The following is a 23,319-nucleotide window of genomic DNA, read 5'->3' on the forward strand; positions in this document are numbered from 1 at the left end:
CGAAGGCACCCGATTACCAATACTTATATACACGGACCATAAAAATCTTCAATATCTTCAGACTAACAAAACTCTCTCTCACGACAGGTACGATGGTCACTATTCTTTCTAAGGTTTAACTTCCTAGTGACCTACACACCTGCAGATAAGAACAAAAAGGCGGATGCACTATCACGACTAACTGAAGAAAACTACTTCGAAATCCCTTCCGTTCCTATAATACCTCACAAACGCATTATTGGAGTTGTCCGTTCCTTGAAGGAAGAGGTTTTGCATGGTATAAGTTTGGATTCACCCCCACCACAACTAAATACTGATGCAGAAGGCTTCCTCTACTACAACGACAAACTTTACATACCACCTACCATGCGCACCAAGATCTTGGAATTATCGCATGATGTGCCTATGGCAGGACATATGGGTATGACAAAGACTCTTAATCTGATTACCAGGCAATTCTGGTGGCCTGACATGAAAACATCTATACAAAAATTCGTCTCTTCATGCAATGTCTGTGCCAGGTCCAAAATTGACACTACGGGACCATCCGGTCTAATATGCAGTCTACCAATAGCCCAAACTCCATGGGAAGTTGTGTCCTTGGACTTTATAGTAGAACTACCTCCTTCCAAAGGATTTAATACCATCTTAGTGTCAGTGGACCATCTGACAAAAATGGCACATTTCATTGCTATTCGCAGACTACCTTCATCCAAACAAACGGCAGAACTCCTGATGAAACATGTCTTTAAGTTACATGGTATCCCAAAAACTCTTCTGTCTGACCGTGGATCACAATTTATTTCCAAGTTCTGGCAAGAACTATGTCACATACTACGAATTGAGCGGAAGCTCACTTCTCCTTACCATCCGCAGACCAACGGACAGACTGAAAGAGTCAACCAATGCATCGAGCAATATTTACGTTGTTACACTTCTTACCAACAGGATGATTGGGTGGATCTTCTCCCTCTGGCAGAATTTGCCTACAACAACGCAACCCACAGTACGACCAAGCAGAGTCCGTTCTACTTGAACTATGGGTTTCATCCCACTATTCTTCCACCACGCATCCTTCCTTCAAATAACCCAGTAGCCTCAGACTATCTTACCTAAATAAAGGACTCTCTGGGCTTGCTTAATACTACCATTGCACACGCTCATAGTCAACAAAAGAAGTACTATGATCTTCGCAGAAGACCTTCTCCTCAGTATGCTATCGGGGACCTCGTTTGGCTCTCAACAAAAAATTTAACTGAAAATCCCTAGCAAAAAAGCTTGGACCTCTGTTCTTGGGACCTTTCCCAATCAAGAAACTTATTGGAAAAGCTGCAGTACAGCTTACATTGCCAATAGACCTCAAAATACATCCCATTTTCCATGTGTCGCTACTGAAGCCCCATGTTTCTGACCAAGGAATAAGGCCTACTATCCCACCTCCTCCTCCTGTACAAGTTGAAGGTGGAGAAGAATATGAGATAAAAGAGATTCTGGATTCTCGTATCCACAGAAGAAGACTTCAATACTTAGTTCGATGGAAGAACTATGGGCCCCAAGACGACACCTGGCTAAACACCTCTGACATACATGCTCCTAGATTAATCCACAATTTTCATGTGAAGTACCCAGACAAACCAGCTCCAGAGGCCTTCAGGAGCCGGCCTTAAGGGGGGGTTACTGTAATGTTCTGGTACCTTTGGGTACCCTAATTACTCTTTTCCTAAGTGTATGCGCCCCACCATTCTCTTTTGGTAAGGTGCGCATACACCTTTAAGACTGATGCTGTCATCACTGAGCGCCGGACTGAACAGCTATTTAAATCACCAGCTTTCACTCACATGTGTTCGTTCAACCTGCTTTGTGCCTTGATGCTAACCTGTCTTGAAGCTCTCATGCTTGCAAGCATACCTCGCTGTCGGAACCACGATGCGCTGATCCCTGTATCCCGCTACCGGATCATCCGCTCTTGCCGAACCTCTCCTCTGCTACATTGCTACTAGTGATAAGTACCCCACAGGGGAAACCTCTATAACCTTCATACTAAAGCTTACACTATCTAGCTCTGCATACTAAGGACTATTATTACATCTGCATTATCTAAGATTGCTAGCTCTTGAGCCTACTACCATCTGCTCTTGCACTGGGTTGGTCTCTCCTGTATGTTCACCTGCTACTCTATCATCTGCTACCATACATGATTGCTAACCTATCTGCATCCCATCTGCTACTATCTTACTTTCAAGAACATTTCCTTTCAAGTGTCTGTCATCTACCATCTCTACCCAACCTGTCTCTTCAGCCTATCATCACTGTGTTACTATATACATAAGTCACTCTAGGAACATCTTATTGAGTGTGTGTATTTACTTGCTGAATTGAGATCATCCACACATGATGAGTCTTGGGAGTTGGGATTGGTGTCTCAGCGTTTCTCTACATGACTACTGAAGTGGAATATTTCTGCAGCTGTAAATCCACATCATACATAAAATGCAGGAGCGTTACAACTTATCACTAGTAGCAATGTAGCAGAGGAGAGGTTCGGCAAGAGCGGATGATCCGGTAGCGGGATACAGGGATCAGTGCAGCGTGGTTCCGACAGCGAAGTATGCTTGCAAGCATGAGAGCTTCAAGACAGGTTAGCATCAAGGCACAAAGCAGGTTGAACGAACACATGTGAGTGAAAGCTGGTGATTTAAATAGCTGTTCAGTCCGGCGCTCAGTGATGACAGCATCAGTCTTAAAGGTGTATGCGCACCTTACCAAAAGAGAATGGTGGGGCGCATACACTTAGGAAAAGAGTAATTAGGGTACCCAAAGGTACCAGAACATTACAGTACCCCCCCCCCTTAAGGCCGGCTCCTGAAGGCCTCTGGAGCTGGTTTGTCTGGGTACTTCGCATGAAAATTGCAGATTAATCTAGGGGCATGTATGTCAGAGGTGTTTAGCCAGGTGTCGTCTTGGGGCCCATAGTTCTTCCATCGAACTAAGTATTGAAGTCTTCTTCTGTGGATACAAGAATCCAGAATCTCTTTTATCTCATATTCTTCTCCACCTTCACCTTGTACAGAAGGAGGAGGTGGGATAGTAGGCCTTATTCCTTGGTCAGGAACATGGGGCTTCAGTAGCGACACATGGAAAATGGGATGTATTTTGAGGTCTATTGGCAATGTAAGCTGTACTGCGGCTTTTCCAATAAGTTTCTTGATTGGGAAAGGTCCCAAGAACAGAGGTCCAAGCTTTTTGCTAGGGATTTTCAGTCTTAAATTTTTTGTTGAGAGCCAAACGAGGTCTCCGATAGCATACTGAGGAGAAGGTCTTCTGCGAAGATCATAGTACTTCTTTTGTTGACTATGAGCGTGTGCAATGGTAGTATTAAGCAAACCCAGAGAGTCCTTTATTTGGGTAAGATAGTCTGAGGCTACTGGGTTATTTGAAGGAAGGATGCGTGGTGGAAGAATAGAGGGATGAAACCCATAGTTCAAGTAGAACGGACTCTGCTTGGTCGTACTGTGGGTTGCGTTGTTGTAGGCGAATTCTGCCAGAGGGAGAAGATCCACCCAATCATCCTGTTGGTAAGAAGTGTAACAACGTAAATATTGCTCGATGCATTGGTTGACTCTTTCAGTCTGTCCGTTGGTCTGCGGATGGTAAGGAGAAGTGAGCTTCCGCTCAATTCATAGTATGTGACATAGTTCTTGCCAGAACTTGGAAATAAATTGTGATCCACGGTCAGACAGAAGAGTTTTTGGGATACCATGTAACTTAAAGACATGTTTCATCAGGAGTTCTGCCGTTTGTTTGGACGAAGGTAGTCTGCGAATAGCAATGAAATGTGCCATTTTTGTCAGATGGTCCACTGACACCAAGATGGTATTAAACCCTTTGGAAGGAGGTAGTTCTACTATAAAGTCCAAGGACACAACTTCCCATGGAGTTTGGGGTATTGGTAGACTGCATAGTAGACCGGATGGTCTCGTAGTGTCAATTTTGGACCTGGCACAGACATTGCATGAAGAGACAAATTTTTGTATAGATGTTTTCATGTCAGGCCACCAGAATTGCCTGGTAATCAGATTAGGAGTCTTTGTCATACCCATATGTCCTGCCATAGGCACATCATGCGATAATTCCAAGATCTTGGTGCGCATGGTAGGTGGTATGTAAAGTTTGTCGTTGTAGTAGAGGAAGCCTTCTGCATCAGTATTTAGTTGTGGTGGGGGTGAATCCAAACTTATACCATGCAAAACCTCTTCCTTCAAGGAACGGACAACTCCAATAATGCGTTTGTGAGGTATTATAGGAACGGAAGGGATTTCGAAGTAGTTTTCTTCAGTTAGTCGTGATAGTGCATCCGCCTTTTTGTTCTTATCTGCAGGTGTGTAGGTCACTAGGAAGTTAAACCTTAGAAAGAATAGTGACCATCGTACCTGTCGGTGAGAGAGAGTTTTGTTAGTCTGAAGATATTGAAGATTTTTATGGTCCGTGTATATAAGTATTGGTAATCGGGTGCCTTCGAGTAGATGTCGCCAATTCTCCAGAGCCAATTTTATAGCAAGCAGTTCCTTTTCACCCACGGGGTAATTTACCTCTGGACTGCTTAAGGATTTAGAAAAAAAGGCGACTGGATGAAGTGGTGAAGTGTGAGTTGGTCGTTGGGAGAGTATTGCTCCTACTGCCATGTTTGACGCATCTACTTCCAGAATGTATTGGAGGGATGGGTCTGGATGGCGTAGTATGGGAGCAGAAGTAAACCTTGTCTTTAACAGGTGAAAAGCTTTATTTGCTTCATCTGACCATTTGAATGGTCTTTTAATGCTAGTGAGCTGTGTGAGGGGTCTCACAATGGCAGAGAAGTTTCTGATGAACTTCCTGTAGAAATTCGAAAATCCAAGGAATCGCTGTAGCGCCTTGCGGGTGGTTGGTGTAGGCCAATCCTGAATGCAGGATATCTTACTCATGTCCATCTCGATTCCTGTTTTGGATATGATGTAGCCTAGAAAAAGTACCTCTTCTTTATGAAACAAGCATTTTTTCAGTTTCACATAAAGGTTGTGTGCAAGCAATCTCGATAATACTAGTCTTACATGTCTTATGTGTTCAGACAGGGATCGTGAATATATAAGTATATCGTCCAGATATACCACAACATAGACATCTAGTAAGTCTCTGAAAATATTGTTTATAAATCGTTGAAAGGCTGCAGGGGCATGGCATAGCCCGATTGGCATTACAAGATATTCGAACAATCCGTATCTGGTTCTGAATGCAGTCTTCCACTCGTGTCCATCACGGATTCGAATGAGATTGTATGCTCCTTTCAGGTCCAATTTTGAAAAATAGGTAGCTCCACGCACCTGCTCAATGAGCTCAGGGATAAGCGGTAGAGGATAGCGATCTTTTATTGTAATAGCATTCAATTGCCTATAGTCGATGATAGGCCTGAGACTTGAGTCCTTATTGTGGACAAAAAAGAGTCCTGCTGCTGTGGAAGAAGTGGAAGGTCTAATAAAACCTTTTTTTAAATTCTCATCCAAATAGTCTTTGAGATGGGAAAGTTCATCCTGCGAAAGAGGATAAACATGACCGAACGGCAATTTGCTATTTGGGAGTAGATCAATACTACAATCATAGTCTCGATGGGGAGGTAGTGCTTGAGCATTTTTCTCAAGAAAAACCTCAGAGAGATCCTGATAACATAGTGGTGCAATCTCATCTGTCACCACAGACAGGATCTTCCCGAAAGACGGGAGGTTACACGTACCCTCGCAATAGCAAGAGAGGAAGGCCAGGGTCCGTTCCTTCCAATCTATGGTTGGTTGATGTGTGTGTAACCAGGGAAGTCCCAAAACAATGGGAAAGTGGGGTGAAGGTATTAGATCGAAGGTAGTGGTCTCCATATGAGACCCGTTAGTAGTGACTAGGAGTGCCTGTGTCTGATCAGTGATCGGACCAGAGGATAAAGGAACACCGTTAATAAGACTCACTGAGACAGGTTTAGGTTTAGAAATAATAGGAACTTTATTTAAAGCAGCAAAACGTATGTCAATATAATTTCCACAAGATCCTGTGTCAATCATGGCCTTAGTAGTAATCCTGTTCTGGTCCCACTGTAATGTTAAGCAAACAAAAAGGTAAGGGTTAGTAACTGAAGTTGTCAATCCCCTAGGAGGACATGTGAACACTCACCCTTCTTTTTGTAGACTAGGGGACAGACGTTTATCTTGTGATCCGGGGATGCACAGTACAAGCAGAGATTACCAGATCGTCTTCTGGCTCTTTCCATAGTTGATAGCGGTGGGCATATGGTTCCTACCTCCATAGGAATGGGGTCAACGGCCGAAATCCGAGAAGAACTGGATAATGGCATTCCCATTTTCTCAGCCTTTCTTTCTCGTAGTCTTCTATCTATGGTGATACTGAGTTGTATCAATGCATCCAGGGTTTTTGGCAGATCCGCTCGGGCGAGCTCGTCTTTAACGGCCTCTGATAGGCCAAGCCTAAATTGGGTTTTCAGAGATGCATCATTCCATTCTGAATCAAGGGTCCATCTCTTGAATTCTGCGACAAAGTCTTCCACAGGTCTCCTACCTTGTTTCAAGGATCTTAATTGAAGATCGGCAGTACTCTGCCTATTGGGATCATCATATAGGCTAGTGAGTTCTGCTAGGAACAAGGCATAGGAGTTGAGAAGCTGATCGCTTTTCTCAAAAAGAGAGTCTGCCCAGGCCCGAGGATCGCCTGTTAGGTAAGAAATAATAGTACAAACCTTAATGTGATCAGTAAGGTAGGTACGGGGTTTTAGCAAGAAAAGTAACTCACATGCGTTTTTAAATTCGCAAAATTTTTTGCGATCGCCTGTAAATACCAAAGGAGGATTTATTTTGGGTTCAGGGGACTGAGCAGTGGTAAGTTGTGTCAGTCTAATTACCTGCTGCGACAGAGCCTGATTGTCTTCTTTTAATTCAGCAAGTGCGTGTATTAACGCAGTTACTTGCTGTTTTAATTGTGTCACCTAAAGGGTTATTTCTGCTGAATCCATTTGAGGTTCGTTCAATCTGTAACGCTCCTGCGTTTTATGTATGATGTGGATTTACAGCTGCAGAAATATTCCACTTCAGTAGTAATGTAGAGAAACGCTGAGACACCAATCCCAACTCCCAAGACGCATCATGTGTGGATGATCTCAATTCAGCAAGTAAATACACACACTCAATAAGATGTTCCTAGAGTGACTTATGTATATAGTAACACAGTGATGATAGGCTGAAGAGACAGGTTGGGTAGAGATGGTAGATGACAGACACTTGAAAGGAAATGTTCTTGAAAGTAAGATAGTAGCAGATGGGATGCAGATAGGTTAGCAATCATGTATGGTAGCAGATGATAGAGTAGCAGGTGAACATACAGGAGAGACTAACCCAGTGCAAGAGCAGATGGTAGTAGGCTCAAGAGCTAGCAATCTTAGATAATGCAGATGTAATAATAGTCCTTAGTATGCAGAGCTAGATAGTGTAAGCTTTAGTATGAAGGTTATAGAGGTTTCCCCTGTGGGGTACTTATCACTAGTAGCAATGTAGCAGAGGAGAGGTTCGGCAAGAGCGGATGATCCGGTAGCGGGATACAGGGATCAGCGCAGCGTGGTTCCGACAGCGAAGTATGCTTGCAAGCATGAGAGCTTCAAGACAGGTTAGCATCAAGGCACAAAGCAGGTTGAACGAACACATGTGAGTGAAAGCTGGTGATTTAAATAGCTGTTCAGTCCGGCGCTCAGTGATGACAGCATCAGTCTTAAAGGTGTATGCGCACCTTACCAAAAGAGAATGGTGGGGCTCATACACTTAGGAAAAGAGTAATTAGGGTACCCAAAGGTACCAGAACATTACAGTTATGCGGTGTTGAACAAACAATGTGAGTGAGACCGCCTGCGGTTGAAATAGCTGCTCCAGCGGCGCTCAGTGATGACAGCATCGGTCTTAAAGGTGTATGCGCACCTTACCAAAAGAGAATGGTGGGGCGCATACACTTAAGGAAAAGTGGAATTAGGGTACCAAAGGTACCAGAACATTACACATATCGATGTCCGTAGGCCGGAAATTGCGTTGACGCGTTTCGCCCTCCCCTTTGGCCGTTATCAAAGACGTGTTACGGACATCGATACGTCACTTCCTGTACGGTGGAACGCACGCCAGGACATCCCGAGCGCACACCACAACCAGGAAACGACACTAGAACAGCTTCATACTTATTATCGGCCTGTTTTTTCTGCACAAAATGTGAGTGTTACTTTATATGTATTTCAATAAAAGCTTTATCACGGAGTTACACTATTGTGAGCTTCTTCCCTCTATATATGTATACCGGGCCATTGAGAACTACAGACATCTGATTTCCAAGGATTCCCAACCAGGTTCCTTACTGGGACAAAAGCCTTTTTTGACTCTTTCAGCTATACAGCCTAGGGGTCATTTGAGTCCGGTAAGTTAAACATCCTAAGGGGGAGGATTGGCACATTCCACAGCACTGGATTGATGGCATGATTCTGCACTTCTCTTCTGGCCCCTAAGCACTTTTGGATTTATGTGGACACTTGCTGACATCACTTTTATATACAGTATATTTATATCACTTTTTTATATATATTTATACATCTATTGGACTATCACCATCTTTACTTACATTTTATATTTATTGGACTATCACCATTCATTAAATCATTACGCTGAATTATTTCACATTTCTTGATACCCTATCATTGGGTACTGTATATGCTTAGTTAATTTTTTGCACATGGTTTGCACGTTGCACTTTATGATTATTTATAATCATTTGGTGTGTATATATATATATTAATATTTATTGTAGTGTCATCATAGGACCAGTGAGATTTTACTGGAATTTTTTATATTTTTTTTCTTACAATATATTTTGTTTTATATATTTTTTTTTAATATACTGTGACCAGCGCAGTACAGTATTACCATGGAAATGCTGTACTACTTTGGGGAGGTGATCGGGATTTTTTTTACACACCTTGATTGCTTATAACAGTGATAATAACTATTATAAGCAACCCCTTTTTATGAATGGCCTCCATTCATCCAGTGTGTACTATTGTGAAGCTGTGATTGGCCACAGCTATCACATGGTACTGTACCATATGATCAGTTTGCATTGGCTATGAATGGAAGCCATTCATTGTGTATAATTTCCATGTAATCTGCTGTGACTGGTCACAGCTATCACATGGTATTGGCAGCAGACCGGTAAACTTAATTGTCATCCACTGGACGCAGCTGGTGGCAGCGGGTGGCACCCCACGGGTCACACTTCAGCGCAATACTGGAATGACATCATACGATGTCCACCCCAGGGTGGCAGCACTCCCGCTCGGTCATAATTCTATTATAGGCCAGACAGGAAGCCATTAATCAAACATCAGTCTGCTCTGTGACGGGGGTGGGGTGGCATTGTGTGACACCGTTGTGACAATAAAACCAAACAAATATTGAGGATGACATTACCTGGGAGGACGGTCACCCTCACGGCGTGCATGTCATCAATCCCTTGTCGTTCGATCCCGCAGTAGTATGTGTCGGAATCTTCTGGTCTCAGTTGTCTTCCGGTGACGATGAAGTTGAGTGATGGCGGATCGTCCTTTATGGAATATCCGTGTTTGGGCTTTTCATCATTTGATTTGACGATGATGTCACAGGTCTTCCAGTAGGCTCCTCTACACCAATACTTCACATAAGACTGAAAGCCGTCATCATAATGACATGTCACAGATAACTCCTCTCCGTGATAGACAGTGACCTCACTAGGGCCCCTGAGGGCCCCGGCTCCTATTGTGAAAGAAGAGAACATCACCCTTAGTGTCCCTGTGATGTCACATTGTGTGATTCTCTTACAGCAGATCAGACAATGAATGATACAAAATGTCCCCAACATACAAAAATCTAACTGAACAATTTCATCTTCTCAGGTTAGTATCCCGGACCTGCCGGTGTATGGTACAAATACAGCCGGATATCATGGAGACATTCATTCCAACCTGCACATGGGGGGTTCCAGGCTTCTTGGCCACTATCAGTGCAGTGTATGGAAACCATGACTTCTATGGAGGGAGGATTGGGAGCCAACAAGACGATATAACCATCCAGATTACAGAGTCTCATGGGGCCCCAAGACCCACTCCATGGAAGCACTGACTGTGTACTCTACTGGCCCTAATAATGATGGAGCCCCTCATCCTAAATATTGCTAAAGAGAAGGGGCCCCCAGATCACTTCTGAGCCCTTCATCCCAGACACTAATGAAGAGAGGACCCCCAAATCACAACTGGGCCTCACACTCCAATCACTGATGAAGAGAGGGATCCCCAGATCACAGCAAAGCCCCTCATCCCAGACACTGATAAAGAGAAGGACCCCAGATCATAAAGGAGCCCCTCATCCCCGACACTGATAAAGATAGAGACCAGCTAGAGAGAAAGGATTGGATGACCGACATTGGTTCACCTGTTGCCAACCATCACCACCACATCCCTAGTATACTATCAAAAGGTAAAAAGGTGTTCAATGGCCGAACTGACCTGCCAAAGAGCAACCAAACAGGTGTGGGACTTTGAAGGCGGTGTGGTTGTGGCAGAGACAGACAATCATAAAATATTACAGTTAAAATACAAAATTTTATTCATTTTACAGCGTAAAACATACAAAAAACATGCAGAAAATATATAGCAAATTACAGGAAATTATCCATGATAAAATTGATACGAATACTGTGATACTTTGAACCAAGAGATACATGGGGTCACCAGGGTCCTACATGTTTCACCATTTCGGTGGCTTCATCAGGGACCGAATGTACTCATGACCTCTCAAGTAGTTCTAGGCAATAACAAACATAATGTTAAAATAGTTAATTTTTTCGTGCGTAATCGCACGTATCAAAGATTCATACATTGTTTCTGTTTTGACCATATTCACATATACATGGTTAGATCATTAAGGACTTACCAACAGTTAAATATCAAGGAGTTTGATGTTTTGGACAATGACTTGGGTATTGTCATGCATGCGCGGCAATGGTGGACCACCCCCGAGTCCTGAGGGACAAGGGGTTAACGCGCCCTCGAGGGCTGGCCGATACTGGACCGAGCTAGGACAAGCAGCTGGCTAGTTCGCTAAATCTGGCACCGGTAGAAAGGAGGTCTCAGCCTCTGAAAGGGGACAAATAAGGACCATATTGTATACTATATCAACTGATCATCTTTTTGTCAAAACCATACAACAGTGTATGTGACCCGAGAAGGAAAAGTGATAGGTGAGGACAGCCAAGCAGGCCAAGTATTTCCCCTTACCCTAAAAAATGTTAGGGTTTGTCATGGGGCCAGATGAATATAGAACCAGGCCTCCAGGGTAAATAATTTGTGGCAGATGGAAATAGGGGAAACGAAGGAAGGAAGGGAGAGGAAGGACAAGGTAAAACAATGAAAAAATGAAGGAATAAGAAATTATCCCAGAGTGTGAAAATTGAACTGTGACTGTAGTGGGGAACTCGAAAGTGACCTTCCCTCAAAAAGTAGTTTAGTGACAAGGGGTGTGAGATGGGAGGACAGGTGAGTGAATAGCCGTGAGTGAGGGTGATGTGGTAAGCTTAGAAAGAAGAGACCACCCATGGATAGAAGGAGAAGGCCTGTACACCAGGGATGCGTAAATGGTAAAGTAGTGGTAGCATACCGCTGGAGGCGGGGAATAAAGGTATCATTATCATATGGTTGTTAGCTTACCAAAGGCATGGATATAGTATAGGTCCGGAACGCTGCAGCGTCAGGTATTCGTGTCCTGACTGATCTGCGCCGCCGCCAGTCCTTAAGTAGTCCGGTCCCGCCGGAAGTGACGCGGCCATAACCGGCCTCTGTATGTCACTTCCGGCGCGGGCGCCATCTTACGACAGGACCAGCGTGAACCGCACAACGTGCGGGACACTCCACGTCCAGTCACAACATCCGCTCCTAAATGGGGCGAACGCGGGGACCTAAGGGGGAGGAGCGGAGCAAGCCCAGCTACATCCCCCACCCCCGGCTTGGCGCCCGAGCATCAGCCAATTGCCAGAGAGCGCATATAGGTACCAATCCAGCAGCACACTGCAGACATGACCCATAGCATATTAAACAGTGAAATTGCAATTGTGATAATAAGTACATAAGTTTACTCATTTAATAGCACCGTGAAACAGCCCCTAGGGGCATATGTCAAAGTGCTATATGCACATTCAAAAGTACAAACAATTACCCGATGCCAAATACATCGGGAACAAAGTGAGGAATCTTGAAAAGTCGGGGGAAAAGAAAAAAAAAAAAAGATAAGGTTAAAGATCACTGTGAAATGTATATTACTCCATAAAGGGTTTGTATGATATGGTGGTGTTTAAGCCAGGGGGTTTGGTAGCCTGGAGCTTATAAATCCATTTTACCTCATTTTTTAGTATAACGTTGTCAAAATTACCACCCCGTGGATTACGTTTAATTACTTCCAACACGGAGAATTGTATGGTATATGGATCAAATCTATGATGTATGCCAACGTGCTTACAGATGGGGGTGTACATTAAGCCCGTGTCAATATAATACAGATGGTCGTGTATACGTCGGGCAAACGGTCTCCTCGTCTTGCCGACATAAAATGTCCCGCATATACAGGTTGCAAGGTACACAACCCCCTCTGTAAGACACGTGGCAGGAAGTGCCACCATCTCTAAATATGTGAAATCACACCCCGAGGTGGTGTATCGAAAAGCGGGGTCCCTTAGGGACAAATTAGTACACAGCCATTATCTAGGCCCAGCGGACGTGGAGTTGGGAGCCATGGGAGGTTTTGGAACATATCGCTGCGGAGAATGTGCCGAGTGTCCATAGGTCAGAGAGGGCCAATTGCTGCCTCTGCCCCGTGGCGGTACACTCAGACCCCGTTTTTATGCCACGTGTCTTACAGAGGGGGTTGTGTACCTTGCAACCTGTATATGCGGGGCATTTTACGTCGGCAAGACGAGGAGACCGTTTGCCCGACGTATACACGACCATCTGTATTATATTGACACGGGCTTAATGTACACCCCCATCTGTAAGCACGTTGGCATACATCATAGATTTGATCCATATACCATACAATTCTCCGTGTTGGAAGTAATTAAACGTAATCCACGGGGTGGTAATTTTGACAACGTTATACTAAAAAATGCCCGGGGGTGGGGGATGTAGCTGGGCTTCCTCCGCTCCTCCCCCTTAGGTCCCCGCGTTCGCCCCATTTAGGAGCGGATGTTGTGACTGGACGTGGAGTGTCCCGCACGTTGTGCGGTTCACGCTGGTCCTGTCGTAAGATGGCGCCCGCGCCGGAAGTGACATACAGAGGCCGGTTATGGCCGCGTCACTTCCGGCGGGACCGGACTACTTAAGGACTGGCGGCGGCGCAGATCAGTCAGGACACGAATACCTGACGCTGCAGCGTTCCGGACCTATACTATATCCATGCCTTTGGTAAGCTAACAACCATATGATAATGATACCTTTATTCCCCGCCTCCAGCGGTATGCTACCACTACTTTACCATTTACGCATCCCTGGTGTACAGGCCTTCTCCTTCTATCCATGGGTGGTCTCTTCTTTCTAAGCTTACCACGTCACCCTCACTCACGGCTATTCACTCACCTGTCCTCCCATCTCACACCCCTTGTCACTAAACTACTTTTTGAGGGAAGGTCACTTTTGAGTTCCCCACTACAGTCACAGTTCAATTTTCACACTCTGGGATAATTTCTTATTCCTTCATTTTTTCATTGTTTTACCTTGTCCTTCCTCTCCCTTCCTTCCTTCGTTTCCCCTATTTCCATCTGCCACGAATTATTTACCCTGGAGGCCTGGTTCTATATTCATCTGGCCCCATGACAAACCCTAACATTTTTTAGGGTAAGGGGAAATACTTGGCCTGCTTGGCTGTCCTCACCTATCACTTTTCCTTCTCGGGTCACATACACTGTTGTATGGTTTTGACAAAAAGATGATCAGTTGATATAGTATACAATATGGTCCTTATTTGTCCCCTTTCAGAGGCTGAGACCTCCTTTCTACCGGTGCCAGATTTAGCGAACTAGCCAGCTGCTTGTCCTAGCTCGGTCCAGTATCGGCCAGCCCTTGAGGGCGCGTTAACCCCTTGTCCCTCAGGACTCGGGGGTGGTCCACCATTGCCGCGCATGCATGACAATACCCAAGTCATTGTCCAAAACATCAAACTCCTTGATATTTAACTGTTGGTAAGTCCTTAATGATCTAACCATGTATATGTGAATATGGTCAAAACAGAAACAATGTATGAATCTTTGATACGTGCGATTACGCACGAAAAAATTAACTATTTTAACATTATGTTTGTTATTGCCTAGAACTACTTGAGAGGTCATGAGTACATTCGGTCCCTGATGAAGCCACCGAAATGGTGAAACATGTAGGACCCTGGTGACCCCATGTATCTCTTGGTTCAAAGTATCACAGTATTCGTATCAATTTTATCATGGATAATTTCCTGTAATTTGCTATATATTTTCTGCATGTTTTTTGTATGTTTTACGCTGTAAAATTAATAAAATTTTGTATTTTAACTGTAATATTTTATGATTGTCTGTCTCTGCCACAACCACACCGCCTTCAAAGTCCCACACCTGTTTGGTGGCTCTTTGGCTGGTCAGTTCGGCCATTGAACACCTTTTTACCTTTTGAAAGAGAGAGACCAGAGATCACAATGGAGGCCCCTTATCCCAGACACTGATGATGAGAGAGACCCCAGATCACAGCAGAGCCCCTCACTCCAGACTCTGATAAAGAGAAGGACCCTTTATCCCAGACACTTATGAAGAGAGGAACCCCAGATCAAGGCAGAACCCTAATCCCAAACATTGAGGAAGAGAGGGACCTAAGCTCACAGAGGAGCCCCCCATCCCAGACACTGAAGAAGAGGGTGACCCCAGGTTAAAGAGGAGCCTCTCATCCCAGACTTTGTTGAAGAGAGGGACCCCAGATTACAGCAGAGCCCCCCATCCTGAACACTGATGAGAAGAGGGACCCCAGATCAGAGAGGAGCCCCTTAACTCCTGACATTGATGAGAGGGACCCCAGATCACAGAGGAGACCCTCATCCTAAACTCTGATAAAGAGAAGGACCCCAGATCACAGCAGAGCCCCTCATCCTGGACACTGATGAAGAGAGGGACCCCAAATCACAGCAGAGCCCCTCATCCTGGACATTGATGAAGAGAGGGACCCCAGATCACAGAGGAGCCCCTTAATGCCTGACTCTGATGAAGAGAGGACCCCAGATGACAGAGAAACCCCTCATTCCAGACTCTTAAAAGAGAGGACCCCAGATCAAAGAGGAGCTCCACATACCTGACTCTGTTACAGAGAGGACCCCAAATCACAGTGGAGCCCCTCATCCCAGGCACTGTTTAAGAGAAGGGACCCAAGTCACAGAGAAGAAACTTAATCCCAGACACTGACAAACAATTTTTGGGGGATCCCCTCATCCTATATGTATTGATGAATCTTCCTGAACTTACCAATAAGGCAGAGGCACCCCCAGATCACAGAGGAGACCCTCATCCTGGACAATGGCACACAGAGGGACCCCAGGAGACAGCGGTTCCCTCTGACACTGATGAACGGTCCGTGTGCTGATGGGAAATGAGAACAGAAAGGAGAACATCAGGTCTCGGTGTCAGGAACACGATTATCTGAGCCGTAAATAGCTCAATGCTGACTTCCTGTCTATTGGTCACATTATAAGATGTTCAGTGGTGGCCAAATACAGGTACTCTGTTATAACGCAGCAGAGTAAGTGAGACTACAGTGTGCTTATAGTGCAACCACAGTGATTAAGGGGGGGGGGAGGGGGGAGGTGAGAGAGGCACAATGAGAGAAAGGCAGAAAAAAAAAATGTTAGCTGGAGTAGGGCTTTAACACAACAATTTGTAACTTGCTGCCATCTAGAGATCAGATCAGGTATTTCTGTGTGTGTGTCAGGGATTGCATGGAAGACAATGGACAGATCCGGTATTGCATTGTGTATCAGATACTGAAAAGAACATACAGGCAGATAACGGGTACTCTTCTGCCATCTAAAGCTCAAATCAAGTATTGCAGATTGTATTAGGGACTTCAGAGAACACACAGGAAAAGAATGGGAACTCTGCTACCATCTGGAGCTCAGATAGGGTATTGCAGTGTGTGCGGGTTACTGCATAGCATTTGACAGACAGATGATGGGAACTCTGTTGCCATCTGCAGCTCAGTTACGGTATTGCAGTGTATGCAAGTGACTGCATAGTGTACACAGGCAGAGGATGGGAACTCTGCTGACATCTGGAGCTCAGATAAGGTATTGCAGTGTGTGTCAGGGATTGCAGAGAAAGGCAGAAGAATTCAATCTTAAAAAAACTATAAAACATTTTAGCTGGAGTAGGGCTTTAACACAACAATCTGTAACCTGCTGCCATCTAGAGCACAGTTTAGGTATTGCAATCTGTTCGGGACTGCAGAGAACACACAGGCCAAGGATGAGTACTTTGCTGACATCTACAGCTCAGACCAAATATTGCAGAATGTGTCAGCTTTTACAGAGAAGACATAGGCCATATTTGGGAACTCTGTTTCCATCTGGAGCTCAGATCAGGTATTGCAGTGTGTGTGTCTGGGATTGCAGAGAACACACAGTTGATGAGGATGGGAATTATGCTGCTGTCCAGAGCACAGGTTTAGTATTGTAGTGTATGTCATGGGGTGCAGAGAACATACAGGCAAAGGATGGGAATTCTTCAGATTGGGTATTCTTGTGTGTGTCAGGCGTTGCTGGGAAAATAAAGGACAAGTATGGTTACTCTTCTGTCATTGAGTCCTCAGATCAGGTATTTCAGTATGTGTCAGTAACTGAAATGAAGGCATACAGGCAAAGGATGAGTACTATGCTGCCAACTAGAGATCACATAGGGCATTGCAGAGTGTGTCAGGGACTACAGAGAATGCACAGCTAGAAGATGGAAACTCTTCTGCCATCTAAAGGTTACATAGGGCATTGCAAATTGTGTTAGTGAATGCACAGAACACACAGACAGAGGATGTGAACTCTGCTACCATCTAAAGCTCAGATCAGGTATTGAAAAGTGTATCTGGAGCTGCAGAGGATAGGTACTTTGCTGCCAACTAGAGCTCACTTCAGAGATAGCACTGTGTGTCAGTGACCGCATAGAGCACACAGGCAGAGGATGGGAATTCTGCTGCCATCTGGAGCTCAGATTTCATATTGTAGTGTGTACCAGAGGGTGCAAAAAACATATGGGAAGAGGATGGGCACTCTGCTGCCATCCGGAGCTCAGATTATATATTGTAGTGTGTGTCAGGGACTGCAGATACGAGAAATGCTGAGGATGGGAACTTTGCTGCCATTTAGAGCTCAGATTGGGTATTTTTGTGTGGGTCAGGGACTACAGGAAAAACTAAGGTCACGTACAGGAACTCTGCTGCCACCTAGAGCTCACATAGGGATTTACAGAACGTGTCAAGGACTGCAGAGACAGCACAGCACAAGTTTGGGAACTCTGCTGCCATCTAGAGATCAGATCAGATATTGCAGTCTGTCTCATTTATATATTGAAAAGAACAAACAGGAATTGGATACGAACTTTGCTTCCATTTGGAGCTCACATCAGGCATTGCAGACTAGACTGCAGAAAACATACAGTCGGGGGATGGGTACTCTATAACAAAGTAGTATAAGTATAACAAACTGTGTAAGGGACCACAGGGAACATTCAGACAACAGATTGGTATTATGCTGCCATCTAGAACTCACATAAGGTAATGCAGAGTGTGTCAGGGACTGCAGAGGACACAGAGACTGAGGATAGGAACTCTACTGCCATCTAGAGCTTAGATCAAGTATTGCAGTGTGTGTCAGGGACTGCAGAGGACACAGAGACAGAGGATAGGTACTCTGCTGCCATCTAAAGCTCAGATTATGTATTTCTGATTGTATTGGATAGGAGGGGTGGCACCCGTGCACCCCTAATAGACAGGGGCACCACTGGTGTATAGCAGTGTGCAGAGGGTTCAATCAGAATTTGTAGCCACACACATAGGACATCCAACATTACAGGTGACTTATGCTTCCAGAGCAAATACATCTTTGCACACCGGTGCTGATCCGTATTCCAGTGATTCTCTTCTCCCTCAGCTAATGTGACTCCAGTGCTGACAGAGAGGGGCAAACAACGATGCTGTGCGGGTACCCAACACCCTCCTTCCCAACCTATGACAACGATGGTGGCTGGAAGGTTGTAATGGTGCACAATGAAAAACGTTGGCTTTGTGTAAGGAAGGTTTGATCCACCTGCTGGCTTGCAATTTTTGAGCAATTTATAGGTAATTTGCAAGGCACCCCTGATGAACCATGAAGCCACTCAAGGGTGCCAGGGCGCTCTGGTGGAAAAAGGCTGACCTAAAGTTTACAGAGGGCAGTGGGTGTCAGACTTGATGTCAGACTGCAGAGACACAGGGGGGAGGACGGTGACAAGTTTTGCGAAATTTCCTCATTCAAAATGAATTTGCTGCTGCACAGGGAAAAGTTTGGCCCCGACCCGCAAACTCTAATAAAGTCTACGGGACCCCAACATGAAAAAAAAGTCCTCATTGTGAAGGCTTATATGCAAGTTATTGGCAATAAAAAGTGTATGGGGGGGTCCGGGTACTGCTCTGGGGGGCATGTATCAATGCAAAAAATATTTTTTAAATATTCTTTTTAAAGGGGCAGTGATTTTAATGATGCTTAAAGGAATTTTTTATGTCTATTGTTTCACTGTAAGTATAGTGCCTGAGGGGTCCTTAGTAAATTGGCACATCTGTACCATGTATAGAACCTGCTGCAGCAATACTGACATTTCTAAAGAAAAAAAAATGACATTTAAATTAACTTTGTGGCTGCAAGCTATTGCCGGCAATGCTAAAAAAAAATAAATAAAAAAAAATGGTGTGGGCATACCATGGATTTTAAAGGGAACCCCACACCAAATGTAAAACAAAATGGCGTGGGGTCCACCCAAAATCCATGCCAGACCCTTATTCGAGCACACAGCCTGGCAGGCCAGAAAAGGGGGAGGGGGGGTGAGCTAGTGCCCCTCCATCCTGCACCATACCGGGCCACATACCCTCAACATGGGGTGGGTGGTTTCTGTGCCCACCTATCCCAAAGCACATTGTCCCCATGTTGATGGGGACAAGGGCCTCATCCTGACAGCCCTGGGTGGTGGTTGTGGGGTCTGTGGGCAGGGGGCTTATCAGAATGTGAAAGCCCTCTTTAACAAGGGGGCCCCCAGATCCCCCCCATGTAAATGATTATGGGGTACATTATACCCCTACTTATTCACCAAACAAGTGTCAAATATAAATTAATACAGTACACAGTTTCTGACAATTACTTTATTGAAAAAAATGAAAAAAAAAAAAACAATGTCCCCCGATGTGGATCTATCATCAATCACAATGCCCGCCACACCGCCGAACCTGGAAAAAAAAGTTTGGCACTCCTCAACAGCTGACTGCTGTCACCCTCCTAGGTGACAGTTCTTAAATAGGTAAGGGGCGGGGCTCCCTTATAAAGTCACCGACCCAGCATGCACCAGTTGGTGATGTCACAAGGGGGGCGGGCCACCAGGTAATGTCACCATGTGGCCCCGCCCCTTATCTATTTGAGAACTGTCAGACAGAGGAGTAGGCATTCGGCAGTCAGCCTTCCACGTGGGAGCATTTTTTTTGGGAAGGGGGGGGGTCTGGTGGTGCAGCGAGCATCGTGATTGATGATGAATCTACATCGAGGGATATACAGTATATATATTTTTTTAATAAAGGAATTGTCAAAAACCTGTGTCCTGTTTTCTATTCATTTTTGACATTTTTTTTGGTGAATGAGTAGGTGTACTCTCTACTTATTCACATGGGGGGGGGGGGGGGGCGGGATCTGGAGGCCCCTTGTTAAAGATTCCAATCTGGAGGCCCCTTGTTAAAGATTCCATTAAGCCCCCTGCCCACAGACCCTCACAACCACCACCCAGGGTTGTCGGGAAGAGGCCATTGTCCTCATCAACATTGGGACAAGGTACTTTGGGATGTTGAGGGCATGTGACCTGGTATGGTTCAGGAGACAGAGGCTGATCGTCGCCCCCTTACCTGGCCTGCCAGGCTGCATGCTCAGATAAGGGTCTGGTATGGTATGGTCTGAGAAGGTGCTTTGGGGTAAAAAAGCTCCCACCCCCCATGTTGACCCTAAGGGCCTAGTGTGGACTGGGGGGGACCCTATGCAGGGGCGGATCCAGGGGGGACAATGGAGTAATTGCTCCCCTCGAGAAAATATTACTGACTCGGAGGATCCAGGCGCCACCTCCTGCTCTGGGATGGCGAGTCAGCAAGCCCTGACCCGCTATCCCCGAGCATCAGTGTGAAGAATGGAGCGGGCACTACTAGAGGAAGCGGAGCCGATTCTTCCTGTAATGTTAAGACCGCCACCAATGTCGTGGCTGGCCTTAACATTTTCATTACTACGGTTGGCCGGTCTCACTTTCCTTCCCTACCTCCTCCACGCTGAGAGGAAGTGGCATCATTTTAAACGTGTCACTGTTATAAACAAGGTTAGGACTGTATGATATGTTAAACACACTTCTGTTAGCAACACCCTATTTTCTGGCAGTGCCCCTCCTGCGACTAGACTCTGGATCCGCCCCTGACCCCACGCCATTTGTCTTATTTTATTTTTTCCTGCAATTCATTTTTTTCAATTCCTCCTTGAGGAATGATGACTCATTGGTTGTTAGTGACGCCGGCCCCAATCCTTAACAACATACTGACTGTGCGCTCAGCAGAATGTTGCATGGAAAATTCGGATGTTCGCCAAATGGGCAAACAGGCGATATTCAGGCCAAACTTTTTCTCAGCCCAAACCGTTCGCCCAACACTACAGCTTAATAGTATCTTGTAGCCTCAGCAGCTTCTTTTATAAGTGTGTCCTCCACCCCATACCTCATGGACACCTGCTGAGAACGTCCTGCCCTTTTCAGACCTCTCTTTCAGGCGGGTAAACCCTTTCAGGACCACAGAACCCATAGTCATGGTTGGAGCCTCTTTCCTGCATTCCAAGTCCAATATCAGGAATTAACAATCCCAGAATAACTGTAAATCAGTTTTATCTCTTTACTGGATCAACCTAGAACCTCTCATCCTACATGGGTGGGAATCCCTGATTTTTCCACAGGGCTTCTTTTCATCCCTCGTAAAGGGACCCCAACCCAAATAATGGGGACACATTCAGTATCTCCCTGGAAGGATCCATTACCAGCGTCCTTTACAATAGAAATTTCAGAGCTGGGATTTGTGATTTCTGAATATATAGTGTTGTTTTCTGTTCATAATATTCATTTTATATTAATTGTTAAACTTTTTTATTTTTATATTTTTTATGTTGCTGAGTGAACGTTCCTTATTAGGATTATTGAGATAAAAAACTGGGGGAGCTCCTCACAGACTCTCTGCAACCCCATCATTATTTCCCACGATTGGAACACCACAAATAATGGACACAGTCTGGTTTTATGGATTTAAAAATAAAAATGACTTTATATTGTTAGAAGAGAACGAGAGAAGAATCTACAAACATGAAAAATCCCAGAAGGTGATATGATGGGGGGATATGATGGGGGGATATGATGGGGGGATATGATGGAGTGATATGATGGAGTGATATGATGGGGGGATATGATGGAGGGATATGATGGAGGGATATGATGGAGGGATATGATGGAGGGATATGATGGAGTGATATGATGGAGGGATATGATGGAGGGATATGATGGAGGGATATGATGGAGTGATATAATGGAGATATATGATAGAGGGATATGATGGAGGGATATGATGGAGTGATATGATGGAGGGATATGATGGAGGGATATGATGGAGGGATATGATGGAGTGATATGAGGGAGGGATATGATGGAGTGATATGATGGAGGGATATGATGGAGGGATATGATGGAGGGATATGATGGAGTGATATGAGGGAGGGATATGATGGAGTGATATGATGGAGGGATATGATGGAGGGATATGATGGAGGGATATGATGGAGGGGATATGATGGAGGGATATGATGGAGGGATATGATGGAGGGATATGATGGGGGGATATGATGGAGTGATATGATGGAGGGATATGATGGAGGGATATGATGGGGGGATATGATGGAGGGATATGATGGGGGGATATGATGGAGGGATATGATGGGGGGATATGATGGAGTGATATGATGGAGGGATATGATGGAGGGATATGATGGAGGGATATGATGGGGGATATGATGGAAGGATATGACGGAGGGATATAATGGGGGGATATGATGGAGGGATATGACGGAGGGATATGATGGGGGGATATGATGGAGTGATATGATGGAGGGATATGATGGGGGGATATGATGGAGGGATATGATGGGGGGATATGATGGAGTGATATTATGGGGGGATATGATGGGGGGATATGATGGAGGGATATGATGGGGGGATATGATGGAGTGATATGATGGAGGGATATGATGGAGGGATATGATATAGTGATATGATGGAGGGATATGATATAGTGATATGATGGAGGGATATGATGGGGGATATGATGGAGGGATATGACGGAGGGATATAATGGGGGGATATGATTGAGGGATATGATGGGGGATATGATGGAGTGATATGATGGAGGGATATGATGGAGGGATATGATGGAGGGATATGATGGGGGGATATGACGGAGGGATATGATGGGGGGATATGATGGAGTGATAAGATGGAGGGATATGATGGGGTGATATGATGGAGTGATATGATGGGGGGATACGATGGAGTGATATAATGGAGGGATATGATGGAGGGATATGATGGAGGGATATAATGGAGGGATATAATGGGGGGATATGATGGAGGGATATGATGGGGGGATATGATGGGGGGATATGATGGAGGGATATGATGGAGGGATATAATGGGGGGGGATATAATGGGGGGGATATGATGGAGGGATATGATGGGGTGATATGATGGAGTGATATAATGGAGATATATGATAGAGGGATATGATGGAGGGATATGATGGAGGGATATGATGGGGGATATGATGGAGTGATATGATGGAGTGATATGATAGAGGGATATGATGGAGGGATATGATGGAGTGATATG

At 45.0% G+C, this 23,319-nt stretch overlaps 1 protein-coding gene across 1 annotated transcript in view; it reads right to left on the reverse strand.

Annotated features, from left to right (window-relative positions):
- LOC309550882 (uncharacterized protein) overlaps positions 1-23,319 on the reverse strand; it is a 110,779-nt gene that overhangs the window by 37,781 nt on the left and 49,679 nt on the right. The window lies entirely within an intron of this gene.

This window comes from Pelophylax lessonae (genome assembly GCF_965119305.1).
Source record: "Pelophylax lessonae genome assembly, chromosome: 1".
NCBI classification, from domain to species: domain Eukaryota; kingdom Metazoa; phylum Chordata; class Amphibia; order Anura; family Ranidae; genus Pelophylax; species Pelophylax lessonae.